This window comes from Monodon monoceros, unplaced genomic scaffold (genome assembly GCF_005190385.1).
Source record: "Monodon monoceros isolate NGI ecotype Baffin Bay Population unplaced genomic scaffold, NGI_Narwhal_1 Super_Scaffold_3, whole genome shotgun sequence".
Lineage (NCBI taxonomy): Eukaryota > Metazoa > Chordata > Mammalia > Artiodactyla > Monodontidae > Monodon > Monodon monoceros.
This window is the reverse complement of record NW_021703780.1, coordinates 23,356,434-23,366,316: the sequence shown is the minus strand read 5'-3', so window position 1 is coordinate 23,366,316 and position 9,883 is coordinate 23,356,434.

Sequence of the window (9,883 nt, the reverse complement as noted above, 5' to 3'; positions counted from 1 at the left end):
TACTCCCAGAACCATTCCCCGTGCACACCTTAGATAAGGCAGGTGCCCCAGGTCCTGCTTCTCTCTCTGTCTGCACTCTCTCTTAAACTTCCTCTGTGGCCCCTTGAGGCATGCTACGTACCTCCTCCAGCACCTGTTGTTGAGCCATGCTCACCATCTAGTACTCTGTGCTCTACTTAACAGATGTTAATTTAACAGTCATAACGATGAGTCTTATGGGACAAAAATCAAGATGTCAGTAGAGCTGGTTTCTTCTGGAGGCTCTGAGGGGAGGATCCATTGTCCTCACTTTTTCAGATTCGGATGGCCAGATTCCTTGGCTTGTGGTTCCTTCCCCTGTCTTCGAAGTACATCACTCAAGTTTTTTATTTCTTCTTTTTTGTAGTCTAATTTCATTCTGCCTCCCTCTTATAAGAACACTTGCGAGCACATTTAAGGCCCACCTGGATAATCCAGGATAATCTCATCATCTCAAGATTCTTAACTTAATCACATCTACAAAATTCCATTTGTCATATAAGAAAATATTCACAGGTTCTCGGGATTAGGGTATGAGTATCTTTGAAGCCCATTATTCAACCTACACACACTGCACCCTCTGGCACCCCAAAATTCATGTCCATCCCCAGTGCAAGATATATTCACCCCATCTCAGCCATACTGAAAGTCTCAGCCCATTACAGCATGAACTCAAGTTCAAAATCTCATGTATATATCATCAATTCAGAAGACCCAAATCTCATCATCTAAATCATTAAACCAGGTATCAGTGATCTCTGGGTATGATTCATCCTGGGGCAAAATTCTACTCCAACCATGGACCTGTGAATCTAGAAAACAAGTTATCCTTCTCTCAAAATTCAGTGCTGGGACAGGTATATGAAACAGCTGTGTTTCCTATTCCAAAAGGGAAAAAGTGGAAGGAAGAAAGGAGTCACTGGTCTGAAGCAATGTTAAAAGCAGCAGGGAAAATTCCATTTGGTTTCAAGGCCCAGAAATAATTCTGTGGCTGGCAGCTCCATCCTCTGGGCCTAAGGCTCTGCCCTCAGAGTCATCCTTCCTTTTTCTGGAAGGGTAGCACATACATGCAACTGAGTAGTTTTTGCAGCCTGTTTCTTGCTTGGGAAAAGGTCTCTGGTGCTTGGCCTCCCACTGTGGACTGTGGAGGCTCATACAAGGAGGTGGCCGCTTACTCCTGCAGATGCTGGTATTACTACTGGGGGTGGACAAACTACAACCGCTCCTGGCCTTTGGAACGCAGCCTTGGACCTTGCTAACACCTACTTTTCTATAGTCCTCCAAACAGGATCAGTTTTTCTTTCTTTAGCAAGTCATGCAATATATTTTTGCTATACTTCCACAGGGGCTTTAAAGTATCGTTCAATACGCCATCAATGGGTTGAATAAAGCTCAGCACAAGGTAAGCCACTGATATTATGCGGATAGCAATCCCCAGTGAAGAAACTGTTCAGCTCACACTGCATACCTGGCTAAGGCTGGGTGGGCCTCGAGTGCGGATAAAATCCAGGGCTCTGTATCTTCCTTGGGAGCCATTCAGACAGAGCTCAAAGAGACCCTCCACAACCCAGAAAAGATAAATTGTTAGCCTTACAACCTCCAACTGCAAAGAAAAATTGCCCTCACCCTCCTGCCAGTATCTGATTAACTTTTGGATATTGGGGACAGCACTTTCCTGAACTTTGTACCAAATTCCCAGACAAGAAACAAAATTTGAAGGGGACTCTGGTAACAGGAAGTCACAAAATCATCCGAGCAACTGTAAAGAAGTCCTGCCGTTGGTCTCCCTGCCTTTTCAGGCCTCACAGAGCAATGGGCGTCTGTGACCAAGCTCCCCAGCGTCTCTGGCACAAGATTCTTCCAGCACCTGCCGGCCCCTGGGCTTTGGACTTTATGAACTTTCTCCCTGCGGAGCAGGACAGCCCTTTGCACAGCAGCTGCCAGCTGTTCCTGATCCAGAAGGAAGGCTGATCCTCTGGTCAAAGGGAAAGTTGTCACTCTCCAACTAGGCATCCTCATTCTGCTATGGGGTCTACTGTGGTGGGAGTATAGATAATTTTTTTGTTTTTTAATCTTCCTTGGTTATTAATTTTCTTTGTTTAAAACTTTTTGAATAGTAAGGGACTCACATGATTCACATAATCAAAGAGTATAAATATATAACCACAAAAATAACAGGGTTTATGGGGAAAATAGGGTTTTGGGAGACAACTCACAATCTATACTTCTTTGTAAACTTAACACTAACAAAACAATCAATAACAATCCAAATAAAAACACTAGCATTGTTTTTAAAAGACTTGTTAAATAGCTAATAGATAAAGATTATGATATGAGGTAAAGGACTTTACTGTTATTGAAAAAAAAAAGGTAAAGATATGTTGAGAGGGTAAGGAAAGACGGAAGCTGGTGGTTTATGGAAACAAGGCAGGGGGTCGTCACCAACAGAAGTTGCAGGATAAGCAGTTGAGACTTTGCACAAAAGTAGGTGTTGATGATGGGTGGCTTTGGCTCATTGTTTTGTGTTTGTTTCTTTTGCACTGGCCTTGTTTGGTTGTCTCGCTACCTTCTTTCTTTTATTGAGAAGCAGCTTACAGAGTTCCAAATACAACCTTGTGCCACGGAGCAAAGACTGCACCAAAATCATCATTTTCTATCACTGCAAATGGGTCTCATTTCTACTTAAAGCAGAAGACACCTAGGAAAGCTCTTGTAGGGCAGCCTAATGACATTTTTCTTCCACACTTCTGAGGGGTGCATCAGCAAAAAAATTTGTTGCCATTCCTGTGTAGAATCGTACTGCAGCAGCATTTACTAGTCTCGCCCTCAAAACGTTCATGAAGGGACTTCCTTGGTGGTCCAGCAGTTAAGACTCCACGCTGCCAATGCAGGGGGCCCGGGTTCCATCCTGGTCATGGAACTGGATTTTGCATGCAGCAATGAAAATCCCACATGCTGCAATGAAGATCCTGTATGCTGCAGCTAAGACCCGGCACAGCCAAATAAATAAGGAAATATTTTTTTTAAAATTCATGAGGGCTTCCCTGGTGGCGCAGTGGTTGGGAGTCCGCCTGCCGATGCAGGGGACATGGGTTCGTGTCCCGGTCTGGGAAGATCCCACATGCCGCAGAGCGGCTGGGCCCGTGAGCCATGGCCGCTGAGCCTGCGCGTCCGGAGCCTGTGCCCCGCAACGGGAGAGGCCACAACAGTGAGAGGCCCGTGTACCGCAAAAAAAAAAAAAAAAAAAAAAAAAATTCATGAAGATCGGGGTAATTATTTAATAAGTACTTCAAGATAGAGAATGTGTCCATACTGAGTGGAGAGGAAGGAGGTGGGGTGAATGGCATTGTCTATAGCATCATATTCCCACAGCTTGCTCTGCTCAATTACATTTGCTACTTTGCATTCAGCTGCTGCTACTCAGAGCAAAACATTCACATACTGGGACAGTTGCATGCGACACAATGCAGCTTCCGCATTATGCTGACACCATTTCCTTATTTATCCATTTGTCTGAAGAAGTGCTCATTGCCACAGTAGAGACAGTGAAGGCTCTTGCTCCCAATCCCGCCCACCATCTGCCTAGTTCAAGCCTCATCCCCAAACAGGGAACCACCTTCTTTAGTTTCTTGTGTACCTTCCAGTTTATGAAAATATCAAGAGATTCTTGGTTCCCTCCTCTTTTTTTTTTTTAAACACAAAACTAGCCTATTATACACAATGTTTTTCACCTTGCTCTTTCCACTTGCAATATATCTTGGAGATCTTACCAAAAGTACACAGAGAACTCCTGCATTGTGATTAGTTTTTCATTGCATAGTATTCCTGTGTGTGTGTGTGTGTGTGTGTGTGTGTATAAAATTTTAGCCAGTCCAAAATTGATGGATGCATGGATTATTCCCAATCTTTTGTTAAAGACAAACTGCAATGAACAAAATAGTACAATTTTTTTGCATGTGTATAAGCATATCTGTAGGATGAATGCCAACAAATGGAATTGTGGAATTGCAGGGTTTAAGAGTATATACACCTACAATTTTGACACACATTGCCAATTGTTTTTCAAAAGGTTTGTCCTAAGTTGGATTCTACAAGCAATAAATGAAAGGGCCTGTTTCTTCACAGTCTTGCCAATCAAGTGTATGCCAAACTTTTGGATTTTTGCTATTCTGACAGGTGCAAAATAAAATCCCTGTGTAGTTATTTGCTCCTTCTTTATTATGAGTGAGGTTGAGCATTTTTTCATGTTGAAGGCTATTCTGTTTCCCTTTCTGTGTGAACTGTCCATAGGGATCCTTTATCAACATGTAACATAACAAATATTTAATTTATTTATTTTGTCCATTATTTGTCTTCCCCCAGTAGAATGTAAGCCCCCCTGAAATTTTTGTCTCTCTTGTTCTGCTGGAGCCCCAGCATCTATAAAAGTACTTAGCACAAAGTAGGTGCTCAATAAGTATTGGAGGATGAATAAATGGATAAAGAGCATATGCAATAGATGACCCTGGGATAATCAGATAACCATCAAGAAAAGAGAAACAAATCCATATCTGGCTCCAAACATAAAAATGAATTAATCCAGGTATACTAAAGGCTTAAATTTGAAACACAAGACTTTTAAGTGTTTATAAAATAATATTGGAGATTAACTATGTGATCTCGGGACAGGCAGAATTTATTAAACTAGACCCAGAGTCCACAACATAAAGAATGATAAATTCGGCTACTTTAGAATGAAGAACTTCTCTTCATCAAAAGACACCATCAAGACAAGCCAGAAACTCTGAGAAGATATGTGTAACACATACAATCAACAAAGAATTAGTTCCCAGAATATAAGAAAAAACAAATATCTCCCATAAATCCACAAGATAAATTTTAAAACAGCCCAATAGAAAAATGGATAAAAGACATAAGAGGCATTATACAGAAGGAGACATACAAATAGCAAAAAAAAAGAAGAAGGAAAAATGAAAAATTCTCATCCTCATTAATAATTAGGCAAATGGAAACTAAAACTAAAATGAGATAACATTTCACACACATCAGATTGGCAAAGAGTTGAAAGTCTGACAATACCAAGTGATGCTGAGGATGTGGTTCAATTGCAACTTCATCTGCCAGTGGAGGAACAGTAAGAAATACAACCCCTGGGGGATAGTCTTGCCTCACTGAGTAACACGACATATATGCACATTCTAAGCCTCAGAAATTCTACTCTTGGTCACATACCCTAAAAAGTCTTGCAGGTGTGTGCCAGGATACATGTATGAGAATGTTTATAGCAGCATTACCCATAATAGCAAAAAGATGGAGACAAACCAAATTCCAGGAACAGTAGAGTGGAGAAGAAAAAAATGTAGACTGTTCATATTTGAAATACTACACAGCAGTGAAAATGAATGAGCCAAAGCTAAATGCATCAAGATGGTGGATCTCAAAAACAAAGACAACGAGTCACAGAGCACATACAGTGTGATTCCATGTATACAACGTCCGAAAACTGGCAAAACTAGGTGATGTGCTGTTTAGGGATATCTACATGTGTAAAACAATTACAAAGAAAAGCTAATGACTATCACAGAAAAGCACATTGAAGCTTACCTCTAGAGGAGAGAGGGAGTGATACATCCGTTAGGGGCACACAGTGAAAGGTGATGGAAATCTGATTTCCTAGAATAAGAGATGAGTGCAAATGTCTACTTTATTATCTTCTTCTTATTTTAAAACATATACATGCATTATATGTACTCCTTCTAACAGATGATATATTTTGATATATTTCACAGTCTTTGGGAGGAAGGAAAAGAAATGAAACAATCAAGTACAAACAAGATTTCCAGTCATGGGAGCAGAGAAATGGAGGGAGGGGTTGGCTAAGCAAAAATCCTTGAAAAACTTATGGTATCAAGGAATTTTTTTTTTAAATGAGGGATACTATAATATGTGTGTATGCTTATGAGACTAAGTCAGTGAAAAGGTAAAAAGTGATGATACAGGACGTGGGACATCACAGAGGCATAGTCTTCGAGAAAACAGAAGGGATGGGATCTGGCCTTGTTAGTGAAGGTGCCAACGAGGCTCACTGGACAGGAGGGAAGTCAAGGTGGTTCTGCCACAGTTGAACTTGCTGGAAGTATGATGTCTAGAGTTTCCTGGAAATCTGCCCTCTGGAACTTCCCAGAAATCCACCCTCTTGGGTGCAGGAGAAAGCTGTTCACACCAGGGTGAACAATATAAAATCTCCCGAGGGGTTGCTGCTGGCGCTGTTTGTTGATGACCACCATGCATGGCAGAAGCTGGATGGTAGGGAGATTTCCTGTGCTTCAGGAGCTGGTGCTGGAAAAGCCGGGCGCTAGCTTTAGGAGCCTGGCAAGGAGCATACCAGAACCAGGAAGCAAAAATCGTTTTCCCTGTAACGACTCTCTAGTGCCGTCTAGTGACAAAGCTCAGTGCCTGCTGGCAAAGGAAAAATATTTAAATGGCTCAGGTGCATTTCGGAGCTGAGAAACAATAAATACATAACCAATCCCATGGGGAAAGAGTAATCAGGATGACAATATCTGAACCTTCCATCAAACTTCCCATCACTCAAAGTGGGGTGGAGATCATATATTTCTTCGTGTGATGCAATAGGTACACAGCAGCACTTATGGAATATTTCCTGCCTTAAAAAATGGGACTTGAGGGACTTCACTGGTGGTCCAGTGGTTAAGAATCTGCCTTCCAATGCAGGGGACTCGGGTTCGATCCCTGGTTGGGGAACTAAGATCCCACGTGCTGCACGGCAACTAAGCCTGGGTGCCGCTACTACTGAGCCCAGGCCCGTGAGCCACAACTAGAGAGAAGACCGCGCGCCGCAACGAAAGATCCCACGTGCCGCAACTAAGACGGAACGCAGCCAAATAAATAAATATGGCACTCAAATCTGATAAAGCCTCTAGATCTAACTACCAGTTACAAGAAATACAGGGGATAGAGAAACAAGTTAATTGACACTATGAGGAAACCAGGCAAATCCAAAATGTAGAACATTTTACAGGATAAATGAACAGTTTTCTCCAACATATTAATAGTATAAAACTAAAGGGAGGGTGGATTGCTATAGATAAAAAAAGGATTAAAAGACATAATAATAAAATGCAATGTATTGTCAAAGTATAATTTTCAAAAACTTAAAAACAGTGGTCTTAGACAAATATAAAGAGCATTTATCAAGGAAGTATTAACAAGGGGACCAGTAAAAAAGAACTATTTCAAAGAGATTAAAAAAAACTTAATATACATGGGCACTGGACATACATCTTTTATATCTCTACTGACTAATATTCATGTACATTGTTATTGACCAAGAATCATTTGTATCTATATTATTTTTCTATAAATTCACATCTACCCTTAAAGAATATGCTAAATACCCTAAAATAATAAGTCAAAGTAAAACCTCCCTAGAGAATGAGATAATTCTTTCATGGGCCTGTTGGAAAATGCTCCAGTGTTACACAGAAAGGACACACAGTCATCATTTTGTCTATGTCCAAGTTTGGAATTTTCTTTTTCTTAATAGTATGGACTTTGTTTGCATCTGGATTCATACAACTCAAATGCAAAAAGACATCTTTAAGAAAATCAAGGAATTTGAATTGGTCTGGGTACTAAATGATATTATGAAAATATTGAATAATTAAATGAATAATTTTGCTTGGTGCAGTAATGGCTTTTTGGTTATGTAAGCAAAGTCCCTATCTGTTAGAAAAGCATGTGGAAGTATTTACAAGTAAAGTAAAACATGTCTGTGATTTGCTTTAAAATACTCCAGTTAAAAAAGAAAGTGGGGGGAGGGAATAGGTGAAACAAAACAACATGTTAATAACTGTTGAGGCCAAGTGGTTCACGATATTTTCTCTACTTTTGTGTAGGTTTGAAAAATTCCATAATAATTTTTAAAAATTTAATGATAGTATTCTGCTTCACACTCTGGGGTAACTGCACCTTCACCACATAAGGTTTAGAATTCTTAGTTTTAAAGTTAAAAGTTGAATTTCTCATTGTTTACTATACAGCATATTTTCACTAACTTTTGAACAAAAAGATGTTTATATAAACATCCCTAAAGTTGGAATATAAAGTATTTTAAAGAACAACTCAAGTCATATAAGAGATTGGCTCAGCCTATGCCTTCTTTCTGTTTAAAACCCGGCAGTCAATGCTGTTAGCATTCAAAATGCCTTTCTTTTTCCTTTTGAAAGGGACAGTGAAGCCTGTTATTTTTTTAGCCCATAGCCAGGTCTTAGCACAAAAGCAGTCGGTTCTTAGTAGCATACATTTATTTCTTTGTTAAACCTTTGCTAGAAAACAGACATATAGGCTTAAAACCAGTTTAGCTCATGTAACTTTTAGCTTTTCCTTTAGAGATAGTCATTTATTCTGGCCCTGATAACAAGGTATCCTTCATATGAAAGATTCAAACAAATTCTTTGCCTCTTTACCAGTGGGAGCTTCATATTTTTAAGTACTTTTGTTTAGAGGCCTCTTTCCAAGCACTCTAACATTCTTCAGACCTTGAGATTTCTGAAAGCCATATTTTAACTCAATAAATATGGTAAATAGTAGGAACATACCTACTAAATTTTCTTGCTTGATTTAAGATTCTCATTTCAAATGCAAGTAATTATATCCTTTGGGCTAGTCAATACTTATAGACAGTTTCAAAGGTTTTACATGTATTATCTCATTTAAGCCTCACAATGATTCTATGAAGTGGATATAATTATTATCTCTTATTTTTCAGAGAAAGAACCTGTGACACATAGAGGCTGAGCAACTCCGCAGAATCACAAAGAAAGTGGCAGAGAGGAGGATCCCAGCCCATGCAGAGCCAAGCAGAGACTTGACTTGAAAGCTAAACTCCTAACCAGCCCCATATGATGCTCTGGTCTCCAGCTGGTATGAACACTGGGCTGGAGGGCTGGAGGAAGGAATTTTGGCTCTGCCCTCAGAAACTTGGGGCAGTGAGTCTGAGCACCCAGTAGCTATAGGGGCGGATACCACTGTGTGCGACTACAAAACTGCCTTTGACGGTACAAAGCAAGCCTTGGAGTCACCATTGCCCTTATTTGGGCTTGAGAAGCCGCATCAACCAAGGTGTAGTGTGGTGGGAGAGGGGAGTGCATAACTGACACTGCAGCCAAGCAGGGCCATAGGGCTTTAGAAAGCTTCTAGAAATGCCCAAGCAGAGCCCATTCATTCAATATACATTTATTGAATGACAGTCATGTGCAGGGGAGACAGGTGATGTCTCCACCCTCATGGGGCTTACATTGCTCAGGGGTGGGTGGCGAGTGGGGAGTATAAACACATTGACAAAGAAATGAACAAGATGCTTTGGAATGATGGAAAATGTATGACAAAAGTGAAACAGACTGGATGGTGGAGGAAGGCCTTTCTGAGATGTCAAGGGAGCAGAGACATGACTGACAAGAAGTGGGCAGCCATGCCAGGGGCTAGGGCAGGGAGTTTCAAGACCAGAGGGGTTGAAGCACAGGGACTTAGGGAGAAGTGGCAAGAGGGAAGTCAGAGTGATAATCAGGGCGGTTATGTCAGCCCCGCAGGCCCTGCAGAGGCCTTCCTGTCTCTCTAAGTGGGCTGGGAAGTTATCAGAGAATTTCAAGCAGGGGAAAGGACCTCTGTGGCTGGAGGATGCACGAATGGCCTGTGGGTGGGGCAAGTACCTCCTAGAGACAAGGAGGGGACAAATTAGTAGCACGAAATCATTTAAGGAGCATTTTAAACATTTCCTCCAAAACACCAACTAAAAGAGTAGGTAGCTGGAGGGCCTATGTGCTGAACGCGGTGACTCTCCCGC